This window comes from Gossypium arboreum, chromosome 12 (assembly GCF_025698485.1).
Source record: "Gossypium arboreum isolate Shixiya-1 chromosome 12, ASM2569848v2, whole genome shotgun sequence".
NCBI lineage: Eukaryota > Viridiplantae > Streptophyta > Magnoliopsida > Malvales > Malvaceae > Gossypium > Gossypium arboreum.
This window is the reverse complement of record NC_069081.1, coordinates 23623045-23649207: the sequence shown is the minus strand read 5'-3', so window position 1 is coordinate 23649207 and position 26163 is coordinate 23623045. Positions and strand designations below refer to the sequence as shown.

At 37.7% G+C, this 26163-nt stretch overlaps 1 non-coding gene across 1 annotated transcript; it reads right to left on the bottom strand.

Annotated features, from left to right (window-relative positions):
* Positions 1 to 1222: 1222 nt before the first annotated feature.
* LOC128286335 (small nucleolar RNA R71) lies at positions 1223 to 1329 on the bottom strand. Its single transcript, XR_008276878.1, has one exon. It is a non-coding gene; the product is annotated as a small nucleolar RNA R71 (small nucleolar RNA).
* Between the last annotated feature and the right edge of the window lie 24834 nt (positions 1330 to 26163).

Genomic DNA, 26163 nt, shown 5'->3' with positions numbered 1-26163 from the left:
GATTAGGGTGAAACCTAATAAGGGGATCCATAGATCGAGTTAATGCAATATAAGGTGTTAATTAGAAAGAGATCTCAATTAATCAACCTAGGATTTGACGTTATTAGTCTCGAGAGAGATAATAATATAACTTAAGGATTTCTACGGGTCAAGTCAAATGAATAAATTGTCTGATTCAGAGTCAAATAACAAGTGAAGTCTAGGTGGATTTTTCCTTGGGTATTGTCTTAATCAATCGAGTTTGCCCACAAGCTTTTGCCCAATGTTCTCTTTGTTCACTCTTAGTTTAGCAATTAGTTTAGATAACCAAATCCCTTAATTTTTAGGCTAGATAATAAAAAGAACGTAATTACTAGTACTCTTGGTTCCTCTGGGTTTGACAATCTGATCTTGCTAAAGCTATACTACTGTTCGATAGGTACAATTGCCTTCATCGTGAAAATAGTTAGTTTCAAAAACGAGTAATTATAAATATTTAAAACCTGTCGTGAATATCACGAACCAAGTTTTTGGCACCGTTGCCAGGGAACTAGGATATTAGGAACACTCAATTTTTATTACTTTAGCCATTTTACTTTTATTGCAATTTAAATTTTTATTTTCTTTTCTAATTCTTCATTTATTCTCTTCTGACAGGTTTTTCTAGTTTATGACCAGAAGAAACCCGTCAGGACCATTAGTATTTGATAGTAAGATCAATCGCACAGTTCGCAGAAACCGAAGAGAAATAAGGTGAAGCTTACGGTACACAGAGGAAGAGCAAGAGGACGATACTTCTACCACAACCGAGGAGATGGCTGAAAATTAAGAAAATCCGCTACCTCCTACAATTGCTGTTAATCAGAATCCTACTCCGCGCACTATATATGATTATGCTAAACCTTCTTTAACAGGAATTGAATCGAGCATAGTTAGGCCTACTTTTACTGCAAATAATTTTGAACTAAAACCTAACACAATTCAAACGAACCAACAGTTTGTTCAGTTTGATGGTTTGCAGGACGAGGATCCCAACGCTCACATGGAAAATTTCTTAGAGTTTTGCGACACTTTTAAAATCAATGACGTTTTTGATGACGCCATTCGCTTATAGTTGTTTCCCTTTTCGTTGAGGAATAAGACTAAACAATGGTTGAACTCGTTACCACGAGGGTCAATCACTACTTGGGAACAAATGACCGAAAAGTTTTTATTAAAATATTTTTCGCCGGCTAAAACAACCAAATTACGTAATGATATCTCTTCTTTTGTGCAGATGGATTTAGAAACACTCTACGATGCATGAAAGAGATACAAGGACCTTTTGAGAAGGTGCCCTCACCATGGGTTACCACTTTGGCTACAGGTTCAAACGTTTCATAATGGCCTAAATCCTTCGACTCGACAGATGATCGACGCAGCCGCGGGCGGATCCATCAATAATAAAATACCTAAAGATGCTTATGAATTTGTAGAAGAGATGTCACTGAATAATTATCAGTGGCAAGTCATGAGGATAAAGCCAACAAAAGCCGCCGGCGTTTATAATGTCGATTCAGTCACCATGCTCTCTAATTAGGTAGAACTCTTGAATAAGAAAATTGATGGTTTTTTTAGTTCTTCACAAGTTCACCTAGTAATGCAGTACGAAGCAAATGGAGGTGGATCAAGCAATTCAGAATACCCACCCTTTGGCCACAACATGGAGAACGATCTCAAAATAATCGTTATAGTAATACTTATAATGCATGTTGGAGGAACCACCCAAATTTCTCATGGGGAGGCCAAGGGAATCAGAGACCACCACCTCCAGGCTACCAACAACCACCCTACCAACAAGAGAAAAAGCCAAACCTTGAGGAGATGCTAACAAAATTCATCTCGGTGTCAGAAACTCGTTTCCAGAATACCAAGATAGCCCTTAAGAATCAACAAGCGTCAATCTAAGGGCTCGAAACTCAGATAAGCCAACTCGCCAAACTGATTTCTGAATGACCACAAGGTAGTTTGCCGAGTAACACAGAATCTAACCCAAGGGAACAACTCAATGTGATTACCACTCATGACAAGGAAGGCTTAGTTGAGCCTGTATCAGAATCGAGGCAAGGCATTATGGTAAGTTAAGATAAAGGTGAGGTAGTCCACAATGAGTGAAGAACGGTAAGTAAAGAGTACAAACCACGGGTGCCGTACCCTAATGCGACAAGGAAAGACTGTACAGATGAACAATTCGATAAATTCCTTAAACTATTAAACAAATTACATATTAACTTACCGTTTATCGAAGCTCTTTCGCAGATGCTAAACGCAGTCAAATTTTTAAGAGAGCTTCTAGCAAACAAATGAAAGTTGGATGAGGCTTCACATGTTGAGTTGAATGCAGCTTGCTCAGCCATATTACATAATAAGCTACCCAACAAATTAAAAGATCTAGGGAGTTTTACGATTCCTTGTTTAATTGGTAGTTTAGATGTTCATAATGCATTGGCTGACTTAGGGGCAAACATTAATGTTATGCCTTATAAAATATTTAAATAGCTAAGTCTTGGGAAACCCAAACAAACTGGGATGAGCATTCAATTGGCTGATAAAACCATTAGATTTCCTAGAGGTATCATTGAAGATGTTCTTGTTAAGATCAATAAATTTATATACCCAGTAGACTTTGTTGTTCTAGACATGAAAGAGGATAGTAACACACCTTTGATTTTAGGGCGACCCTTTTTAGTGACTGCTAGAACCATTATTGATGTTGGTACAGGTGAACTCACACTTCCTGTGGGAGACGAAACAATCACCCTTCAAACTCGTAATTCAAGTAACACATCAAAAATTGAAGGTGGTTGTATAAATCATTCTACTAGTACTGATCATGTGGTGAAACCCTCTGTGCAGGAAACAGTTTCGAAGAAGAAATATGAGTCATGTTCAAACAACAACAAAGGACCTATCTATAAAGAACGAAGGCTACAAATCAAAGAACTGGATGAATGGCGGACACATAGATTGAGGACACACGATAAACCAAAACCATGCCATGATGAGCACAATGACGCACCAAATCAACTTAAGGTTGGAGATAAAGTACTACTAGATGCAGTAGACCCTCGCATTGCCACTTCTAAACCTAATGAAGAAATTCCTCTCACGGTACATAGTATTTTCCCATATGGTACAGTCGAGGTAATTCATCCCAAATTCGGGACTTTTAAGGTAAACAGTACTCGTCTTAAACCTTATTTTGATAAAATTGATAGCAGGGATAAAGAGTGTAAACTCCTCGCACCACCATGACCATACACCAGAGAGGTAAGTCAAGCTTAGACTATAAATAAGCGTTTCTCGGGAGGCGACTCGAGCACTAACAGTAATGATTTATTTGAATTCTAGTTTTTCACATCTAACCTACTAACTGAGTCTTGAAACACAGGGTTTTCCCATCCACACGCTAGGCACACGGGCGTGTTGTAGGCCATGCACATACCACGGAATGAGACACAGTCGTGCGATACGGTTGTGTGAAAATAGGGTAAAAGTTTTCCCCAAAACAGGATACGATAAGTTGCCATGGTTGCACGACATAGCTATGGGCAAATTTGTCAAAATAACACGGGCGTGCGACACGTCTGTGTCATTCACTCGTGGTTGACACTGACAAAAAGAACACGGGCATGAGCTATCATACATGGGCATGGGAGAAGCGAACGAAGCAAGACTCGACCGTCCGACACGGCTGTGTGCACCCACACGCCCAAGGAACACGGGCGTGAGGCGAATGTCAGAAGCACTTAAATTTAAAAATCGCGAAACACACGGGCAAAAATTAGGGCACACGGGCGTGCCCCATGGCCTTGTGCCCCAAAATCTATATCAACCCCTCACTATTCATCACCTCCCTCCCTAAAAACCCCTAACCCTAGCCACTGCAACTCCACACGCCCTACCTGCCACGCCCATGTACGGCCTACAGCACTGTTTCTGACGACTCAAGCTTCTCCCTTTTGCGTTTGTTTACTCTTTTCTCCCTATTTTCTTTAAATATTTTGCCTATTTCATGTTTTCTATGGTTCATTTGACTATTTTAAGTGAACATTCATAGTAGAATGATAATAATACTCATGCTTGTCATTAAAGAATATTGACATTTTTCATACTACATTCATACATTTTTCTTGTTTCCATAGGTTTTTATGTTTACCCACATACATTCATGCATTAGATTTTTCTATCGTATTATTCTCATAGTCCTATTTTAATAACTTGATATAATTGCTTTAGTTATTTTAGTTTTGTTCTCTTCATTTAGTACACAAGTCTCATGAAATATTCTTAATTAGTTTTACTTTTACATGCTATCTTTGGGACGTATTGGTTGAACTTTGACTTTTTAATGCAGGTACAATGTCATCCTCACGTGGTAAGAAAACCGCTGTTCCCGCCTCGAAGAAGAGGAAAGGAGTAGCGTCCTCTTCGGGTCCTACCACAGAGATTAGGCACCAATTCCTCCAGGTTTCCTTAGGACCCCAGGAGGAATTATATCAGATATTACGGGCTCAACCCCTAGGTGTGGGCCGTTGCATTGCCTGGGAAGCACTTGAACAGATTCAATTAGTTGACGCGGTCTGAGCCCTCTTGACGGCTGACCCGTGGGGGCTCTTCTTTGAGATCGTCGAGCCGACATATCTCGAGTTCACATTGGAACTTTGCCTGATTTTCCATCTTCAGACCGTCATGAAAAACTTCAACAATGCTGGAACGGTCCAGTTCTGCCTTGGTGGTCTACTACACCAGTTGAGCGTACCTGACTTAGGGATTGCACTAGGGCTGTACACAGAGGAGTTCATGGATCACAATGAACTCAACACACTCCACTGCCACATCCACTACTCCCTCTCAAAATACTGAAGGGACCTAATCCCTGCCTCGGCCACCTACGATCCTAGCTGCTCCAAGGCATCAGCTCTCCCTCCATCCTTGAGGTACCTACACGCCCTCTTGGCTCACACTTTGATGGGAAGATGAGAGAGCATCGGCGTCGTCACCAACCACGACGCCTATTTTTTATGGAGCATGGTGAATGGGCACGTCCTCGACCTCGCCTACTTCATCGCCCTTGCCATCTGCCATCAGATGGAGCGACATAGGATAGGGGTCATTTCTATTGGGCCCTATGTGACTCAACTGGCTCGGCACTTTGGGCTCCTCAACACAACAGCACAATCATCCTCCCTCACTCTCATTGGCCAGATGTCCCCACAGGGCATCTTGAGCATGCTAAGTATGAGGATAATCGAGAAAGGACGTGGCACCTAACCTCCTCAGTACTGTCTCGTCCAGTCCATCAAGGAGGAAGACCCAGAAAAAATTACTGATGATGCCCCTCCACGTCATGAGGACCCACCGTCTCAGCCACCACCCATCCATCGTCCAGTTCATGGGCCGGCTTCATACTCTGACATCTCTGAGCACCGTACATGATTTGAGCAGCAATGTTTTTAGCACTTTGATCATATTGATGCGACTCTACATCATATTTGTCAGCACTTCCACATCTCATCGCTACTACCACCTCGCGAACCATCCGGCGATGACGATGTTTAAAAACTTTTAATTTACTATTCTTATTTTCACTTTTATATTTATTTATCTTATTTAAGTACTTTTTATTTCATTTTCCTTTATTATTATTTTAATTTTAGTTTTTATAATTTTTATTGAATAATTTATAGTTTCGGCTATTTCATACGAGTAATTATGTTTCCTTATATTTCCTAAAAAGTTCATGATTCTATCACAGTTATAAAGAGCTCTAAAGCTCATCATCACATAGGAACTAAAAACTCCACTGGAAAAGGTTCTCCACGATTGCCATGTCCTGCTCGACCACAACCATGGCTACCACTAGATATAATATTCTTTTGGTGCAGGACTTATGGACTACTAAACCTCTACCACCACCGGAGTATCCTCCTTCACTCTCATTATTGCCTTGGCCGATTATTCACCATAACTCCAATTCAAGGAGTTTATTCATCATTCAGGAAGTTTCACTTCTCTCCCTATCTTATGATTATTTATCTATATTTTTCAATATATCTATCTTTGTACATTAGGGCAACGTACATCTTAAGTGTGGGGGGTCTTTCATATCATCATTAGAAATCCCTGAATTTTGTCTTATTCTCACGTGAATCACTCATATCACTATTAGAATGAATTTTAACTAATTTATGATTTTTATTGATATGTCTTGAATTAAAACATAGGCATTTATGCATTGATTGTTTAAACGTTAAGACATTAGGGAATCAAGCATGATAAGTTGATTTTTGAAGAATTATAAACTTTTAGGTTGTTTTCCTAAGTTTAGGATTATCGTGAGTTGAAATTCACAAGTTTAAACATCAAAAAGCCATAATTTTTGTGAGATCTTGAGCCTTTAGAGCATATTTTATTTCTTTCATGCTCACTTTTATTATGAGTGCGTCAGTGTTGATTTGTTATTTTAGAACTTGCTTGATTATGCATGTCAAGACCACACCATTTGATTTGATATGTTAAGATGATAAAGACACTTAGGTTTAACCACTCACTCCACAAAAGCCTACCTTCATAATTAACCCTTAGTGAACCCCTTTGAGCCTAACAAACCATTAATTGATTTACCCTCAATATTAACCCATAACCCATTATTGTTGAAATCCCCTAATTTGATCCCTATTTTTGTCGAGATTTGATTTGAACTAATTGCTTAGCTATGTTTTGTTATTCTATGTATTTGACTTGTTCTTAAAAGAAACTACTTCAACACATATTAATAGTAATTCATCGTTTCTGAGCTTGAGTGTTGATTCCATATTTTGAGAAAAAGCTCACTTGTATTCAACTGATGACTATTAATTTTTCTAGCTAGGTAATTTTTCAATTCAATCCCAATTCTAACCTTTTCCTTTAGCTTGTGACCACACCCCCTAACCAAAACCACGTTACAACCCTCTAAAAACCTTTTTGATTGATGTATCAGCTCAATATATAGTGGTGGAGATTTGATTTTCAAGCAAGCCTATGGAAATAACTTTTCATATTGACTAATGAGTGCTTTAATTGATTTCCTTAAACACCTTGAGTGATTTGAGTGAATCTTTAGTGAGGATGTTAAACTCTGTGATATTTTGATCAAAGGTAATCAATTAGATAAGGGGAGACGCCTATGTTTTCATGATAAAATACTCAACTTGGAATGTTTGAAACTTTGATGTACTTTTAGTTGAATTTTCAATGTATGAATACTTACGAAATATTTTGAGATATTATTGATAGGGATTATAAATTGAGAATAATTTATTTTGATTGTGAGTTGAGGATTTTACTTGAGGACAAGCAAACGCTTAAGTGTAGGGGTATTTGATAAACCGTAATTTATACATATTTTTATCCCATGCTTAGCGCATTAATGGATGATTTCTCCTTAGATTTGGTGAATTTGATGCTCCTAATCCTTTAATTTCATGTTCTATACGTAGCTAAGCATAGGAGAGTAAAAAGAGCGACAAACGGGCCGAAAACGGAGAAAATGGACCCATATGGGAAATCAACACGGCTTGGACTTCCTCACATGGGCGTGTCCCACGGCTGTCTCCCTTTGGCATGATCGAAGCACAACTTACACGGGTAGACTACACGCCCATGCCTATTCAACAACCTTGACCACGGGCTGGAGTAATTGCACATGGGCGTGTCACACGGGCGTGTCCTTGCCGAGCCCAAGTATAACCTTATTCGGAAAAGACCAATTTTAAGGGCTCTTAGGCATTCTAAAGCCTATTTAAACACCTAATGAGGCACTTAGGAAGGGAGAAGCGAAGTAGAAGGCAAGGAATTACTCAAGGGAAGCCGTTTGGCCTATTTCAGAAGCCGGATCCATCATCAAGACTGAAGATCTCCCTTCAATTTCCATTCAGGGGTTTTGGGTTTTCTTTATGTTTTGTATTTATTATTCTTCTATGATGTTTTCTTCTACAATTATGAACTAAACCCCCTAAATACCTAAGGGGAATGAAACCTAAGACGGATCTTGTTATTATTATCTGAATTGTATGATAAATATTTAACTTGTTCTTAATTATGTGTTCTTAATTCTTGTTTTAATAATATAGGATATTGATTCGAGTTAATGCTCTTATTTAGAGGAGGAGTAGACCCTGTCAAAGAGTAAATTTGTCATAATTAAGCAGAGTTGATTGCACGCCTAGAGATAGGGTGATAAGATTTTGTCGGATTAGGGTGAAACCTAATAAGGGGATCCATAGATTGAGTTAATGCAACACTAGGTGTTAATTAGAAAGAGATTTCAATTAATCAACCTAGGATTAGACGTTATTAGTCTCGAGAGAGATAATAATATAAATTAGGGATTTCTACGGATCAAGTCAAATGAATAAATTGTCTGATTCAGAGTCAAATAACAAGTGAAGTCTAGGTGGATTTTTCATTGGGTATTGTCTTAATCAATCGAGTTTTCCCAAAAGCTTTTTCCCAATCTTCTCTCTGTGCACTCCTTGTTTAGCAATTAGTTTAGATAACCAAACCCCTTAATTTTTAGGCTAGATAATAAAAAAAGGTAATTACTAGTACTATTGGTTCATTTGGGTTCGACAATCCGATCTTGCTAAAGCTATACTACTGTTCGATAGGCACATGTGACAGCCTTAAAACGACCCTAGTCGAAATGTGGTTTCGGGACCACAAAACCAAGGCATAAAAATAATTTAATATTTATTTTATTGCCTATAATGTGTGTTAACTCATGTGTGATATTTTTTATGCTTTGATTTAGAATTATAGATGTGAATTTCACTAGAAAGGACCTAGTAATAAACTTTGAAAGTATGAGGGGAAATGTGTGATGACTAATTAAAGGATGCATGCAAAACAATGGACTTGCATGTCAAATTTCCCCATAGTTAGTGGCCGCCATGACAAGGATTTATGGGCAAAAATCATGTCATGAAACATGTTTGGTAAATGGGTTATGATGGAAAGAATAAAATAAGGGGTATGGAATAAACAATTAATGTTAGTAGATGAGAAACAAAAAAAAAAAAAGTGTCCATCTTCCTCCATAGCTTGGCCGAATGTCCTAAAGGAAGAAAGAAAAATTTTGTTCATCTCTTTTCACTCTCTTGTTGGCCAAAATACTAAGGTTAAGGAAGGAGTTTTGCTTCATACTTGGTTTGGAAGAGGATTAGGAAGAGGTTGGCTAAACTTGCATCAAGATTAAGGTATGTTTGAGGTTCATGCATGTTTTAGTTGCTAGCTTAATGTTCTTGTTAGCCCATGGTTCAAATCCTTGTTATGTCATGGGAATGAAATTCGCCAAAGTGAATGTGGTGTTAATGCCATTGCATGTTAAATAACAAGCTTGAAAGTGATACATGTGATGGAGGATTGAAGATTCTTAGATTTTCTTTTAGCATTTTTTGAATGAGATACTAAGTTCTTTGTTTCACCATGACCAAATTGAAATGGTGTGGTGTTGTGGTATTCGCCATGATATATCCATAAGTATAATTCATGCATGTTGCATGGTAAGTAAGATTTAAGCTTTGGAAATGTGTATATATTTGGATATAAGCCACTTGAGAATTCGCCCTTGCACCTACATGAATATATGTTTGCACATGATGGATTGGTATGACATATATACTAATTCAAAGTGTATATTTGCTTGTGATGATGTGTTGATTATGAAGTAAATAAGAGATGTGCAATGAATTACGATATGTAATGTGTTAGTAGTAAAATGTATGCTGTTTTTTTTTGTGTGGTATTAAGTGTATATTCGGCCACATGAGGGGTAATTAGTGTGCATGCATTCGGTTTGAGGCAAGCATATTGATGCCTATTCTTGGCTTAGAAAATTCGCTAAGAGGAATATTAACTAATGTGTTGAGTTCGATTTATGATTTCGTACATATACAACTTTGATGCCTAATGTATATAAGGGCCAAGTACTTTGAACTTCACGTTGATGTTTGAATGTATTGAATTGCTTGTTGTGATGTAAAATGTGCATGACCATTGTGTATTTGAGCTAAAGGATGGCCATATGACCATTTACACTCCTTGTCATATTCGCCATAAGCTATCATGATGAGATTTTAATAAGTTAAATTTGTGTAAATTAGCTCAAGAGCAAAGGGAGCTAAATCCGATAAAGGGAAGGAAAAAGTAGTTGAATAGCCGTCGAAATCGCTCGACAACATCCAAGGTAAGTCTTGAGTGATGACCCTACTTGAATTATATCAAAATTATGCTCCTTGTTTGTGTGGCCATTGAGCCGAAATAGTAAAGGTTGATAGATATTTTGTGTTAGAGCTTTAGTAACGAAAATGAACTATGGACGTGTCTTGAATATTGATATATATGTAAGTGAACATTGGAAATATATCCGGCTAAGACCAAGGCATTCGTATGAGTTGATATATCCGGGCTAAGACCAAGGCATTCGTATGCGAGTAGATATATCCGGCTAAGACCAAGGCATTCGTGCGAAGTTGATATATCCGGGCTAAGACCAAGGCATTCGTATGCGAGTTGATATATCCGGCTAAGACCAAGGCCTTTGTGCAAGTCACCAACCGGGTTATGACCAAGGCAATCGTCGAAGTCGCTATATCCGGTTAAATCCGAAAGTATGTGATTCGAAGTGAGCAATCTTGCTGTGAAAATTTCAGCTTATACACTTGTGAAAATTCCAGCAATGAGGTATGTTTGTATGTGCTTGTACTAATTGAATTCTTACAAGTAAGTATGCGCTAAGTTGATAAACGAGCTACCGGCCTTGGGCTAAGTTGTTCTTTTGTGTATGAACATAAGGGTCGGTGATGTGAAATAAGTATGAGTATGGGAATGTGAATTAGTAAAGTGGTTTAATTAGCCATGTGAATAAAATACCTTAGTCAAAGCTGATTTCATTGCTTGAGACTTACTAAGCATTAAAATGCTTACCCGTTGCTTTGGCTCTCTGTTTTATAGGTTTCGCCGTTAGCTATCGGATTCGGGATCAAAGAAGTCAAGTCATCCACACTATCGAAGCCCCATTTTGGTACAAATTTTGGTTGAACTTTGAAATGGCATGTATAGGACCATCCTTTGTTGAAGGTCATGTACCTTCCGGTTTGTGTAAACTTGGATAGCCATGCGAAAATGGCTTATATACGCTTTTAGCATAGAACTATAATCGCTTGTATGTTGACCCTTATGAGGTATGGAATTATTTTGAAACGATTAGCCATTGGAATGGTTAATCATGATCACGCTTTGTGCTATGTATGTAAAAGGGCCAATTGAATCATGGAAAGTATGAAATAGGTAAAGCCTACTAAAGGCAGATGCTGACAGCAGCAGTGACGTGGATGTGAAAAATCACTAAAATAGTAGGAATGGTATTAAATAGCAAATAAATTATGTAAGTGTACCTTGATGAATCTACTTTCATATGGAAGAAACGAAATGGTCATATGAGTTATAAGTTAACAGATTTTAAAGTTCTTGTGAAATAGGGCCAGAACGGTTTCTGGATCCCCTGTTCCAACTTTGGAAAATCATTGTAAATTAACCAGAGATAATTAGGAGTCATTCCATATATGTGTAGATTCCTCTCTGAGTCTAGTTTCTATAGAAACAAACGGCATTAGTATTGAAGCCCTGTACAGGAGATATCCAATTCGTAACGCACAAAGGTCAGTGTAGTCGATCCCTACAACAGGCGAGACTTTAACTAATAAACTGTACTAATTGGCTCGACCAAAATTCTAGAAAAAATATGTAGATGGACATATGAGTCTAGTTTCAGGAAAAATTTACGGAACTGATTTTCGAGTTGTAAAACTCAAGTTATGAATTTTGGAGCGACTAGTACTCAGATTGGCAGCTTGTCTGAAAATTGTCAATAAGTGGGTTGAAGTTTGTTAACACCTCGCGTTCGACTCGACGACGGTCTCGGGTTCGGGTGTTACAATTTTATTGGTATCGAGCTACGGTTTAGTCGATTCTAGGACTACCGTAATGCGTTTGGGGTCTAGCTATACATGCCATTTTATGTGATTATATGATAGTGTGGTGATTTCGACGCTTGAACTTGTGTTTATTTATAGTAATGGATCCCGATCCCAACCGAAAGCGATAGCTGATGATGTGGAGAGTGTGGCGCTGCTCCTCAAGACAAGGGACAGCGCCGGACTCTCAACCTGTTGCTAGTAATCCGAATGACGAGGCTAGACAAGCCTTTTATAGCGTGATGAATGATTGGTTCAACCAATACATTCGAACTAATACTACTGTTCCACAACCTCCATTCCCAACAAACACACCCCAAGACCTACAATGCCTCCAGAATTGACCAAATAAGGTCGAATAAGCCCCAGTTGATAGAATCCAAAACATGGGGCTACTGAATTTAAAGCTACGGATAGTGATGATGCCGAGCAAGTTTAATTTTGGTTGGACAACACGATCCGCACTCGATGAGCTATCTTGTACACCCGATGAATGCCTAAAGTGTACCATCTCCTTGCTACGTGATTCTGCCTACTATTGGTGGAGTACTCTGACTTCTGTTGTGCCCCGCGAACAAGTAACTTGGGAGTTCTTCCAAACCGAGTTTCGGAAAAAGTATATCACCGAGATTTATGGACCAAAACGAAAGGAATTTCTCGAACTTAAACAAGGTTCCATGTCGGTTACCGACTATGAACGAAAATTCGTGAGGCTTAGCCGGTACGCGCGAGAATGCATTTCTTCAGAAGCTGTGATGTGTAAACGCTTCGAAGATGGACTGAATGATGAGATAAAGTCGTATGTTGGCATTTTGGAAATCCGAGAGTTTGTGACTCTCGTCGAGCGAGCGGCAAAGCCGAGGAGTTTAGTATGGAGAAAAGGAAAGCGAAGCGGGAGCAAGGGAGTTTCAGAAGAGGTATTCGGGAAGCCCTTCCAACAATCATCAAAGAAACTTAGAGATGGCTTAGGCCGATCTAGAGACACTTCGGGCTTTTCTAGACGAGATCGCGATCGACCCCTGTGACCACACGAATCACTTCGATCGCCAGAGAGGGAATGATCGACGAGAGAGACGAGTGCCGATTGTGGCAAATGGCATTTTGGAAGTCAGAGATTCCGTGACCGCTCTGTTACAAGTGTGGATCAGTTGACCACTTCATTAAAGATTGCCCGAGGTTGTCCGAATGTAATGTAGATCGGAGTGGGAAACCGGTACTACCACCGCCGAGGTAGACCATCCGGAAATACGGGCAAGGCTAGTGGTGGTCGAGAGGATCTAGAGATGTCATGACCAGATCCGAGGCTCGCGCCCAGCTAGGACTTATGCTATACGCGCACGCGAGGATGCCTCCTCGCCAGATGTTATTACGGGTACTTTCACTCTCTTTGATACTAATGTGATTGCTTTGATTGACCCTGGTTCTACTCATTCTTATATATGCGAAACCTTAGCATCCAAAGAAGACTTTGCCTATTGAGTCTCATCGAGTTCGTAATTCGGTGTCAAATCCTTTGGGTCGTTATGTGCTGGTCGACAAAGTGTGTAAGAAATGCCCCTAGTAATTCGAGGTACTTGCTTTCCGTGGACTTGATGCTTTTGCCGTCGATGAATTTGATGTTATTCTTGGGTTGGATTGGTTGACCGTGCATGATGCGGTTGTGAATTGCAAAAGCAAGACTATTGATTTGAGATGCGCAAACAACGAGATGATCCGAGTTGAGTCTACGAACTTGAAGGGTTGCCACCGTAATATCATCAATGTTGGCCCGAAATATGTAAGAAAAGGGTGTGAAGCATACCTTGCGTATGTACTTGATGATAAGGAGTTAGGAATAGAACCCAAATCTGCGCTTTGGTTTGTGAATACCGGACGTTTTCCCAAGAATTGCCGGTTTGCCACTGTTCGGAGATAGAGTTTGGCATTGAGCTTGTACCGGACCACACCGATTTCGATAGCTCCATATCGTATGGCACCAACGAATTAAAGGAGTTGAAAGCTCGGTTGCAAGAGTTGATGGATAGAGGTTTTGCTCGCCGAGTTTTTCACCTTGGGTGCACCAGTGTTGTTTGTGAAAAGAAGGACGGAACCATGAGGTTGTGCATCGACTATCGTCGACTTAATAAAGTGACAATAAAGAACAAGTATCCGTTACCACGTATCGATGATTTGTTCGATCAACTGAAGGAGCCTCGGTGTTCTCAAAAATAGATTTGAGATCGGGCTATTATCGCCATCTTGAATCCGAGATTCGGACATACCCAAAACCGCCTTGAACGAGATATGGTCACTACGAGTTCTTAGTGATGCCGCTTTGGGCTCACTAATGCCCTCGCGGTATTTATGGATTTGATGAATCGGATCTTCAGATCATATTTGGATCGGTTCGTAGTTGTGTTCATCGACGACATCTTGGTCTATTCAAGAGATGAGACCGAACATGCGAGCACCCGAGATTAGTGTTGCAAATTTTACGGGATAAGCGCTTATATGCTAAGTTTAGCAAGTGTGAGTTCGGTTAAGAGAGGTTAGCTTCTTGGGTCACATGGTATCTCAGACGGGTATTCGAGTCGACCCAAGCAAAATTTCAGCCATACTTAATCGAAACCTCCAAGAAATATTACCGAGGTTCGAGCTTTTGGGACTTGCTTACACTACCGACGGTTTGTAAAAGGATTCTCGATGATAGCCACACCCATGACGTAAACCGCTTGTAAAGATGTCAAGTTTGAATGGACGGAAAAGTGTCGAAAAAGTTTTGACCAATTGAAAACTCATTTGACGGAAGCTCCAAAGATTAGTACAATTTAATCGGCAAAGAGTTTGTCATCTATAGTGACGCCTCCCTACTTGGGTTAGGTTGCGTATTGATGCAAGAAGGTCGAGGTGTGGCCTATGCGTCGAGACAATTAAAGCCACATGAGAAAAATTATCCGACCCATGATCTCGAATTGGTCGCCATCGATTCGCTTTAAAGATATGGCGACATTACTTATTTGGTGAGAAGTGCCATGTGTATTCGGATCACAAAAGTCTCAAATATTTGATGACTCAAAGAGACTTAAATCTGCGACAAAGACGTTGGCTCGAGTGTTAAAGGATTATGAGTGGTCATTGACTATCACCCGGAAAGGCTAATGTGGTTGCGGATGCCTTAAGCCGAAATCACCGCTTGCTTTACGAGCGATGAATGTACACTTGTCTATCCTACCCGACAATGTGTTAGTAGCCAATTAATGCCAAACCATTGTTGACTCATCAAATTCGTGAAGCTCGAAAAGTTGATGAGGAGTTGCGTGCAAAACGGGCCGAGTGTGTTCGAACAAGGAATCGGAGTTTCAAATTGATGATGACGATTGTTTGAGGTTCAGAAGTCGTTTGTGTGTTCCAAAGAATTCGGAACTTATTTCGATAATTCTGAACGAAGCTCATTGTAGCCGAATGGCAATCCACCCGGGGAGTACGAAGATGTACAATGAGTTGAAACGTCGGTTTTGGTGGCATGGTATGAAACGAGACATCTCCGACTTTGTTGCAAGATGTTTAATATGTCAACAAGTGAAAGCGGAGCATCAAGTGCCTTCAGGGTTACTTCAGCCGATCACGATACCCGAGTGGAAATGGGATCGAGTCACAATGGACTTTGTGTCCGACCGCCGTTGTCGACAAGTAAGAAGGATGCAATTTGGGTTATTATTGATAGATCGACTAAGTCGGCTCACTTTATCCTGTATGTATGGATTTTTCATTGGATAAACTAGCTGAATTGTACGCTTCTCGATTGTGAGATTACACGGGTACCGATTTACATTGTGTCGGATAGAGATCCGAGGTTCACCTCGCGATTTTGGAAGAAATTACAAGAAGCATTGGGCACCAAGTTGCATTTCAGACCGCTTTTCACCCCAAACCGATGGTCAATCCGAGCGATAATTCGGATACTTGAGGATATGTTGAGATGTTGCATCCTCGAGTTCGTGGTTCGTGGAACGGTACCTACCTTTGATTGAATTCGCTTACAACAATAGTTTTCAATCAAGTATTAAGATGGCGCTTACGAGGCTTTGTACGGGCGTAAATGCCGTACACCATTGTTTTGGACCGAGCTCGGTGAGAACAAAATTTTTGGAGTGGATTTGATTAAAGATGCTGAATGAGCAAAGTAAAAGTAATCCGTGAAAATCAAGATAGCCTCCGATCGTCGAAATCGTATGCGGATTTGAAACGAAAGGACATTGAGTATCGTGGGAGATAAAGTGTTTCTTAAAGTTTCGCAGTGGAAAAAGATACTCGATTCGGTAGTAAGGGCAAGTTGAGCCGAGATTCATTGGGCCGTCTGAAATCTCCGAACGAGTTGGCCCGATTATGATCGCTTGATCTTGCCCCTGAACTTGAAAAGATTCACAACGCCTTCCATGTTTCAATGCTTCGACGCTATAGATCTGATCCGTCGCACGTAATTAGTCCATCGAGGTTGAAATTCAAGCCGATATGAGTTATGAAGAAGAACCGATTCGTATCCTAGCTCGTGAAATGAAAGAGTTGCGAAACAAAAGGGTTCCGCTAGTGAAAGTGTTATGGCTCAAACACGGATAGAAGAAGCTACTTGGGAACCCGAGAACTCTATGAAAGAGCAATATCCAAACCTATTTACGGTAAGATTTTCGGGACGAAAATTTCTAAAGTGGGGAGAGTTGTGACACCTTTAAAACGACCCTAGTCGAAATGTGGTTTCGGGACCACAAAACCAAGGCATAAAAATAATTTAATATTTATTTTATTGCCTATAATGTGTGTTAACTCATGTGTGATATTTTTATGCTTTGATTTAGAATTATAGATGTGAATTTCACTAGAAAGGACCTAGTAATAAACTTTGAAAGTATGAGGGAAATGTGTGATGACTAATTAAAGGATGCATGCAAAACAATGGACTTGCATGTCAAATTTCCCCCATAGTTAGTGGCCGGCCATGACAAGGATTTATGGGCAAAAATCATGTCATGAAACATGTTTGGTAAATGGGTTATGATGGAAAGAATAAAATAAGGGTATGGAATAAACAATTAATGTTAGTAGATGAGAAACAAAAAAAAAAAAGTGTCCATCTTCCTCCATAGCTTGGCGAATGTCCTAAAGGAAGAAAGAAAAATTTTGTTCATCTCTTTTCACTCTCTTGTTGGCCGAAAATACTAAGGTTAAGGAAGGAGTTTTGCTTCATACTTGGTTTGGAAGAGGATTAGGAAGAGGTTGGCTAAACTTGCATCAAGATTAAGGTATGTTTGAGGTTCATGCATGTTTTTAGTTGCTAGCTTAATGTTCTTGTTAGCCCATGGTTCAAATCCTTGTTATGTCATGGGAATGAAATTCGCCAAAGTGAATGTGGTGTTAATGCCATTGCATGTTAAATAACAAGCTTGAAAGTGATACATGTGATGGAGGATTGAAGATTCTTAGATTTTCTTTTAGCATTTTTTGAATGAGATACTAAGTTCTTTGTTTCACCATGACCAAATTGAAATGGTGTGGTGTTGTGGTATTCGCCATGATATATCCATAAGTATAATTCATGCATGTTGCATGGTAAGTAAGATTTAAGCTTTGGAAATGTGTATATATTTGGATATAAGCCACTTGAGAATTCGCCCTTGCACCTACATGAATATATGTTTGCACATGATGGATTGGTATGACATATATACTAATTCAAAGTGTATATTTGCTTGTGATGATGTGTTGATTATGAAGTAAATAAGAGATGTGCAATGAATTACGATATGTAATGTGTTAGTAGTAAAATGTATGCTGTTTTTTTTGTGTGGTATTAAGTGTATATTCGCCACATGAGGGTAATTAGTGTGCATGCATTCGGTTTGAGGCAAGCATATTGATGCCTATTCTTGGCTTAGAAAATTCGCTAAGAGGAATATTAACTAATGTGTTGAGTTCGATTTATGATTTCGTACATATACAACTTTGATGCCTAATGTATATAAGGGCCAAGTACTTTGAACTTCACGTTGATGTTTGAATGTATTGAATTGCTTGTTGTGATGTAAAATGTGCATGACCATTGTGTATTTGAGCTAAAGGATGGCCATATGACCATTTACACTCCTTGTCATATTCGCCATAAGCTATCATGATGAGATTTTAATAAGTTAAATTTGTGTAAATTAGCTCAAGAGCAAAGGGAGCTAAATCCGATAAAGGGAAGGAAAAAGTAGTTGAATAGCCGTCGAAATCGCTCGACAACATCCAAGGTAAGTCTTCGAGTGATGACCCTACTTGAATTATATCAAAATTATGCTCCTTGTTTGTGTGGCCATTGAGCCAAATAGTAAAGGTTGATAGATATTTTGTGTTAGAGCTTTAGTAACGAAAATGAACTATGGACGTGTCTTGAATATTGATATATATGTAAGTGAACATTGGAAATATATCCGGCTAAGACCAAAGGCATTCGTATGAGTTGATATATCCGGGCTAAGACCAAGGCATTCGTATGCGAGTAGATATATCCGGGCTAAGACCAAGGCATTCGTGCGAGTTGATATATCCGGGCTAAGACCAAGGCATTCGTATGCGAGTTGATATATCCGGGCTAAGACCAAGGCCTTTGTGCAAGTCACCAAATCCGGGTTATGACCCAAAGGCAATCGTATGAAGTCGCTATATCCGGTTAAATCCCGAAAGTATGTGATTCGAAGTGAGCAATCTTGCTGTGAAAATTTCAGCTTATACACTTGTGAAAATTCCAGCAATGAGGTATGTTTGTATGTGCTTGTACTAATTGAATTCTTACAAGTAAGTATCGCTAAGTTGATAAACGAGCTACCGGCCTTGGGCTAAGTTGTTCTTTGTGTATGAACATAAGGGTCGGTGATGTGAAATAAGTATGAGTATGGGAATGTGAATTAGTAAAGTGGTTTAATTAGCCATGTGAATAAAATACCTTAGTCAAAGCTGATTTCATTGCTTGAGACTTACTAAGCATTAAAATGCTTACCCGTTGCTTTGGCTCTCTGTTTTATAGGTTTCGCTCGTTAGCTATCGGATTCGGGATCAAAGAAGTCAAGTCATCCACACTATCGAAGCCCCATTTTGGTACAAATTTTGGTTGAACTTTGAAATGGCATGTATAGGACCATCCTTTGTTGAAGGTCATGTACCTTCCGGTTTGTGTAAACTTGGATAGCCATGCGAAAATGGCTTATATACGTTTTAGCATAGAACTATAATCGTTTGTATGTTGACCCTTATGAGGTATGGAATTATTTTGAAACGATTAGCCATTGGAATGGTTAATCATGATCACGCTTTGTGCTATGTATGTAAAAAGGGCCAATTGAATCATGGAAAGTATGAAATAGGTAAAGCCTACTAAAGGCAGATGCTGACAGCAGCAGTGACGTGGATGTGAAAAATCACTAAAAATAGTAGGAATGGTATTAAATAGCAAATAAATTATGTAAGTGTACCTTGATGAATCTACTTTCATATGGAAGAAACGAAATGGTCATATGAGTTATAAGTTAACAGATTTTAAAGTTCTTGTGAAATAGGGCCAGAACGGTTTCTGGATCCCTGTTCCAACTTTGGAAAATCATTGTAAATTAACCAGAGATAATTAGGAGTCATTCCATATATGTGTAGATTCCTCTCTGAGTCTAGTTTCTATAGAAACAAACGGCATTAGTATTGAAGCCCTGTACAGGGAGATATCCAATTCGTAACGCACAAAGGTCAGTGTAGTCGATCCCTACAACAGGCGAGACTTTAACTAATAAACTGTACTAATTTGCTCGACCAAAATTCTAGAAAAAATATGTAGATGGACATATGAGTCTAGTTTCAGGAAAAATTTACGGAACTGATTTTCGAGTTGTAAAACTCAAGTTATGAATTTTGGAGCGACTAGTACTCAGATTGGCAGCTTGTCTGAAAATTGTCAATAAGTGGGTTGAAGTTTGTTAACACCTCGCGTTCGACTCCGGCGACGGTCTCGGGTTCGGGGTGTTACAGCACACTTGCCTTCATCGTGATAATAGTTAATTTCAAGAACGATTAATTATAAATATTTAAAACCTGTCGCGAATATCACGTACCAATGCCATTATACCAAAACGATTTTACTCAGTATACCCAAACTGAGTAGTCGATAGTGTGACAATGCTCCAATGATATCCAACCTTCGCGAGCTTCCGAGCACTATAAAATAGGGGAAAGATAAAACGGAGTAAGCATTACATGCTTAGTAAGTTCATATGACGGAAATTAAACTTTGCAATTCCATTTATTAAATTTAACCATATAATATCGATTTTTTCCAACCATTTGGCTAAATTGCCTAAACACATACATTCAATCAAGCATGTTAGTCATAAGGTTTACATATACATCAAGTAAGGATAGATGAGCTCATCATGCAATACTCTTTTAAGACATTATCATTTCATTTCATAATTCTCATGCCATGTCAAGAGTTTTATGTTCGTTGAATCATTGAAATTTCGATGAATACTCAGGCGGTACAATCGGGGTGTACGATTCAAAACTTCAAAAATTCTTACTTGAGGGTACCTCTTAGGGCATTTAACTAAGGAACACGCTCTTGAGCCATATATTGTATAACAGGATTACCAGTCTAGGCTAAATCCTTTATATAGCGTATGCTCAAAAGAGCCCGATTAGGATTACCAATCCAGGCTAAACCCTAGTCGTAATGTATACTCGAGAGGTATGATATGAGGATTACCCGTCCAGCCTAAAACCTTTCTAAAACAAGGTTAATAGGATTATTCGTCTGAGCTAAATCCCATCCGCAACAAATACAGGACCTTATTAGTTTCAGGTAAGTGCATATAACCATCAGAATTCAATATTCAATCGGGACTCACACCTTTTTGCACCATCTCAAGCATGTATGAATTTTTTATTATAACATTCAAATAATGTACATCAAGGTATATCGCATTCCATACATACACAACATTCAAATAAACAAATTTACATACTCAATTAGGTTGCACGAACTTACCTCGACACTCGTTCGCGTTAGAAATCTACTAATCCGAAATCTTTTCTTTTCGTCGATCTAACCTCGGACTTATGTTTTTTGGATCTTTATAAATGAATTTAATCATCAATTTCACATGTTTCATATTTAAATGGACTCAATTTACGTCCCAGGCAAAATTACCACTTTTCCCCTAACTTTTTCATAACTTTTGATTTCGTCCCTAGGCTCGAAAAATGAAACTTGTGTAATTTACCCCTATTCCAAGCCTAACCAAAATCTCATTACAAATTTTACAGCACTTGTATTCATACAAATTCAAAATTTTTCTTCAATTTCACAAGTTTGCATTTTAGTCCCTAAATCAAGTTTCCATCAAAAATCACTTTGTAAAAGTTGTTTATCTATCAACAACCTTTCATTTTCTACCATAAATTTCTAATTTTCAGCATATACATCCTTGACCCATTTTCCATACTTTGATAACCTTTCAAATTAATCTCTCAGATAGATAGATTAAGTTATTCCGGTTTCAAAAATATCAAAATTACTAAAAATGGGATAAAAAAACTTACCTAATTAGGCCTTGAAAGTTTCCCCTCTCTCTCTTAGGGTTTCCATGTGTTTTTAGGTTGAAGATGATGAGAAAATAAGATGATATTTTCTTTTCATCTTTTAATTAATTAAGTATTTTGTAATTTCCAATTTAGTCATTGCCTTTTTTCTATATTTCCATGGATGAGTCACCAAGAATCTACATACTTTTCTTTAATGGTCTAATTACCATATAAGGACCTCTAGATTTGAATTCCATACCTATTTAATCCTTATAGCTACTAGAATTCAACTTTTTCATTTTATATAATTTAGTCCTTCTCGCAATTAAACACTTAATCGATAAAATTTTCGTATCAAAATTTTCACACAACACGTCTATTATAATACTGATCATATAATGAAATAAAAATAAACCTTATTTTTGAATCAGATTTGTGGTCCAAAATCACTGTTTAGATTTCACTGAAAAATGGGTTGTTACAAACATAATTTTATCCATGCTTATCACTCACAATCATCTGAGTTTATACATCATCACAGAATCATGCAAGCCACATAACATTCTAAATATGGAGTACAAAAAATCACCTTGTTTCCTTATTCTTAATAGTTTAACTTGTTCAAATGCTAGAGCCTCCTTTATCCTGGAAACTAAGCATAACAACCACTCTTCAATAATCTTGAAGGCATTCAAACCTTAGAACCCAAAATCTATAATTACACAGAAGTTCTGAGAGTTCTTACTCTACTTCTTTCTTCAATCCACAAGTTCAGAGGGATTAGGAAACTTACCAGTTCCGATTTCTCTACTTTCAGACTCCAAATCACATGATGGCTGCAACATGTAGAGTTTCCTTCAATTACATCCTCTTCTTCTTTGGATCGACTGAAGAAGACGATGCATAAAGAGAAAGATTTGAAAAACATAATTGAGAGCGATTCTGTTTCCATACACACCTATATATATACTCCATCAACACGGTTTCCATAGACCATTATCTCCACTCAATCCTAATAATTTTGTCTTCCACAATGGAACCAACCTGTTCCAATCTAACTAGACCAGGATTGAAATCTAATCATTCTCAATTAGCCACTTAAGTTTCTAAATGTCTCATTAGAGTCCACGAATTTCTATTTCTATACAATCAACTCTCTGACTCTTCTTTAAGTTCGAGCCCATAAGAGAATCAGATGCGACACTAATATACTAAGTTCTCTTGAATAAGCGCTCAATTTTAGGTAAACAATTACTTGATTAATAAATTGAATCCATAACTGAAGCATGTAAGATATAAAATAAAACACAATAATTTATTCCTATATTCATACAAACATTAGGTGATAAGGCTAACAAAATATAACTAAAAGAATAAAAGAGATAAATAAATTGCTAATGTATGAATATAAGGGAGGTTCTAGAGCAATCTCCGCTCATAATCATCTTCACATCAGAATAGGAAGAATTTCGACTATGCAAACATAAAAATAAACTAAACTGAAAACTAAATAAAAACTATCTAAGTCTAGGTTTAATGTCTCATCTATTCTGGCGACCCTAAAGTGACTTATATAGGCTACACATTACTTGGTGCCTACACAACCCTAGATACACTTAGATACTAATTAATACAATATTTTATTAAATTCCTAAGGTAATATTAGGAAGTAATCCTAAGATTGTCATCGAAGGAATCAGCCACATTTTGGCCTGCTTTTTTCGTGTTGCCGTGACATGGGAAATCTCCTCGTCATGACGCGGAATTATTTTTTTCCCATCTATGTCACGTCATTATGACGAGGGGAAATTCTTCACCGTGATGTGGAATAAATTTTAGCCTTGGCAGCTTCGTTGTTTTGTATTGCAACACGAGCTCCTTTTTGTCGCAACATGACCATTGTCCCTTGTATTCTTGGGCTTAAATTGGCACCCTATACACTCAAATAACCCATTAATCACTCCTAAGGTTCAAGTTGGCCTTTTGGGTCATTGAAATACTAAAAAAATATGTAATTACATATAAACTAAGAAAATAAAAAATGCATATAAATATTATAAAATTACTAGAAAACAAGCTCCTTAAGTGTTAAAATGTACCTAAACTACCACAACAATTGGTGATAAGTAACAAAGCTTAAACCTCTTTAACCTTTTTTTCAAGAATAAGTCAGCCAAGTCCATCTAGGATACCATAGAGAAGAAGTATGGAGCTGATGATCTTGCGATCAATAAATGTACATTAGTAATTCTAGAAATTGAAAAGTACTCGGTAAAGGAATGATCTTACTCAAACTTACTTGTGGCAAAACATTGGTATTGAATAATGTTCTTTATGTACCTGCCCTATGTTGAAATTTGATTAGTTGAATAAGGCAGGCATTAAATTAGTCTTTGAATCCCTTAATATGTGGCATGTTAGATTAAGTCATGTGAATATTCATTCTCTAGAAAAACTCATAAAAATGAATCTACTCCCTAATCTAGATGAAAGTAGCTTTAATAAATGTTAAATTTGTGTTGAAGCCAATAATTCTTGACCTTCCTTTAAAAATCTTACATATATAAAGATTGAACTTTTAAAGTTAGTTCATACTAATCTAGCAGACTTTAAAAGCAAAGAGAGTAAGAGTGGAAAACTGTAACATCCCAAAATAGGGCCTAAACGGAACAGTGGTTGCGAAACCATAAATTTGAGGTAGAAAATTTTCTTTTATTATCATTTTAAGGTCTATGGCATGATTTCATGATTTTTTGAAAATTTCGTTTAGAAATTTTATCGATAGAGGGTCCAATTTGATATTTAGGACTATATTGCAAAAGTTGTAAAATGTGTGTTCTAGTTCACAAAGGTATTAAGTACTTGTGTGTAATAGATTTTTAAAGTGGAGGTCCTTGGATATTAATTAGACCATTATACTAGTTTGGACAAAAATACTTAAAGGAAAATAGAACACCATAGTTTTTAATTAAGGGCATTTTGGTCATTTAGTTATTAAAATGAATTAAAAACAAAATTAAAAGCCAATTTTTGTCCATCTTCTTCATTAGGCCAAAATTTCAAGGTTTCTCCATAGCTAGGGTTTTTTCCAAGCTTCCAGTGATTCCAAGCCCCGTTTTTAATGTTCTTTACGTTTTTGGAGTCCTAGTAAATTGATTAAGCTTATTCTAGCAATAATTCAACCTAGGGTTCATATTTGGAAAAATACCCATAGGTGAAATTTGTGTATTTTGGTGTTTTATGATAGAATATGAGGTTTTAAATTATGTTAGACAACTTGTGCTACTCGGTTTTAAGTGAAAACGAGTAAAAGGGCTTAATCGGTAAATATACCTAATAGTCATAAGTACATGTTAGAGTGAGAATTTGATGTTGTCATAGAAGGGAAAAATGATCAGCATATCATAAAACATAAGAAAATAGGATGAAGTTTAAATTCTGAGCCTTAGGGAAAAAGTGTAAATATGTAAAATTTTAGGGGCAAAAATGTAATTTTTCCAAAGTTTGGGTCAAGGACGATTTTAATAAATGTGAGTATTAAATAAGCTAAATTTTTTTATTATAGATCAAGAAGAACAAAATTCGGAGTTAGACAGGGGAAAGAAAAAGATAGTGGACTAAATCGATATAGTTGATCATATTTTGTTTGAGATAAGTTTATGTAAATAAATACAATATTCTATTATTTTATGTTAATTTTGTTAATTTCAGCATGTGTATATTTATTTTATGAAATTATTCAAAGAAGACTCAAGCATGAATTGACAGAAAAGTAATTTCAGAAAGTCCCGGTTGAACCTTAGGAATGTGTAGGATACAAATGTCATGGCATTAGGGTTTAAGAATCCCATGTAAGACCATGCCAAGGCATGGCAATTGGTAAGGTTTCTAAGGCAAGGAAATCATGTAAGACCATGTCAAGACATGGCATTGATAAGTTACTATAAGGCAAAGGTCCCATGTAATATCATGCCAAGGCATGGCATTGGTAAGTTCATAAGGCAAGGACACCATGTAAGACCATGTCAAGACATGGCAATGGTAAGTTTCAAAAGGATACCACGTAAGACCATGACAAGTCATGGAAATGGCAAGGCACCCGCGTATCCTTAGGATTCCAAGTGGTTCAATGGGAAAATTTAAAGAGAATATCAAGGTAAGGTAAGGTAAGGTAAGACGAGTTATACTAAAAAGGTAAGACAAGTTCATGCTAGAAGAGCAAAGGTAAGTACATAATGTTCATGTATGCTTGATAAGGAAAACGTAAGTAAAATGTATTAATAAATTTGATTAAGTAAGTAAGTATTTAAGTAAGTGAGTAAGTGAAGAAGTTTAAAATATGTCTATGACAATTAATGAAGTTGCATTAAGTAGTATCATGCCAAGTAGTAAGATAATTCTTATGAATGTCAAGTATTTATTTGCATGCAAACTTACTAAGCTTAATGCTTACCCCTTTATTTTCCTTCTTTTATAGTTTTGTTAAGCTAACTCGGGGATCATAAAGTACGTCGGAGGTCTGGGCACACTATCACGAGGATTATTCTGG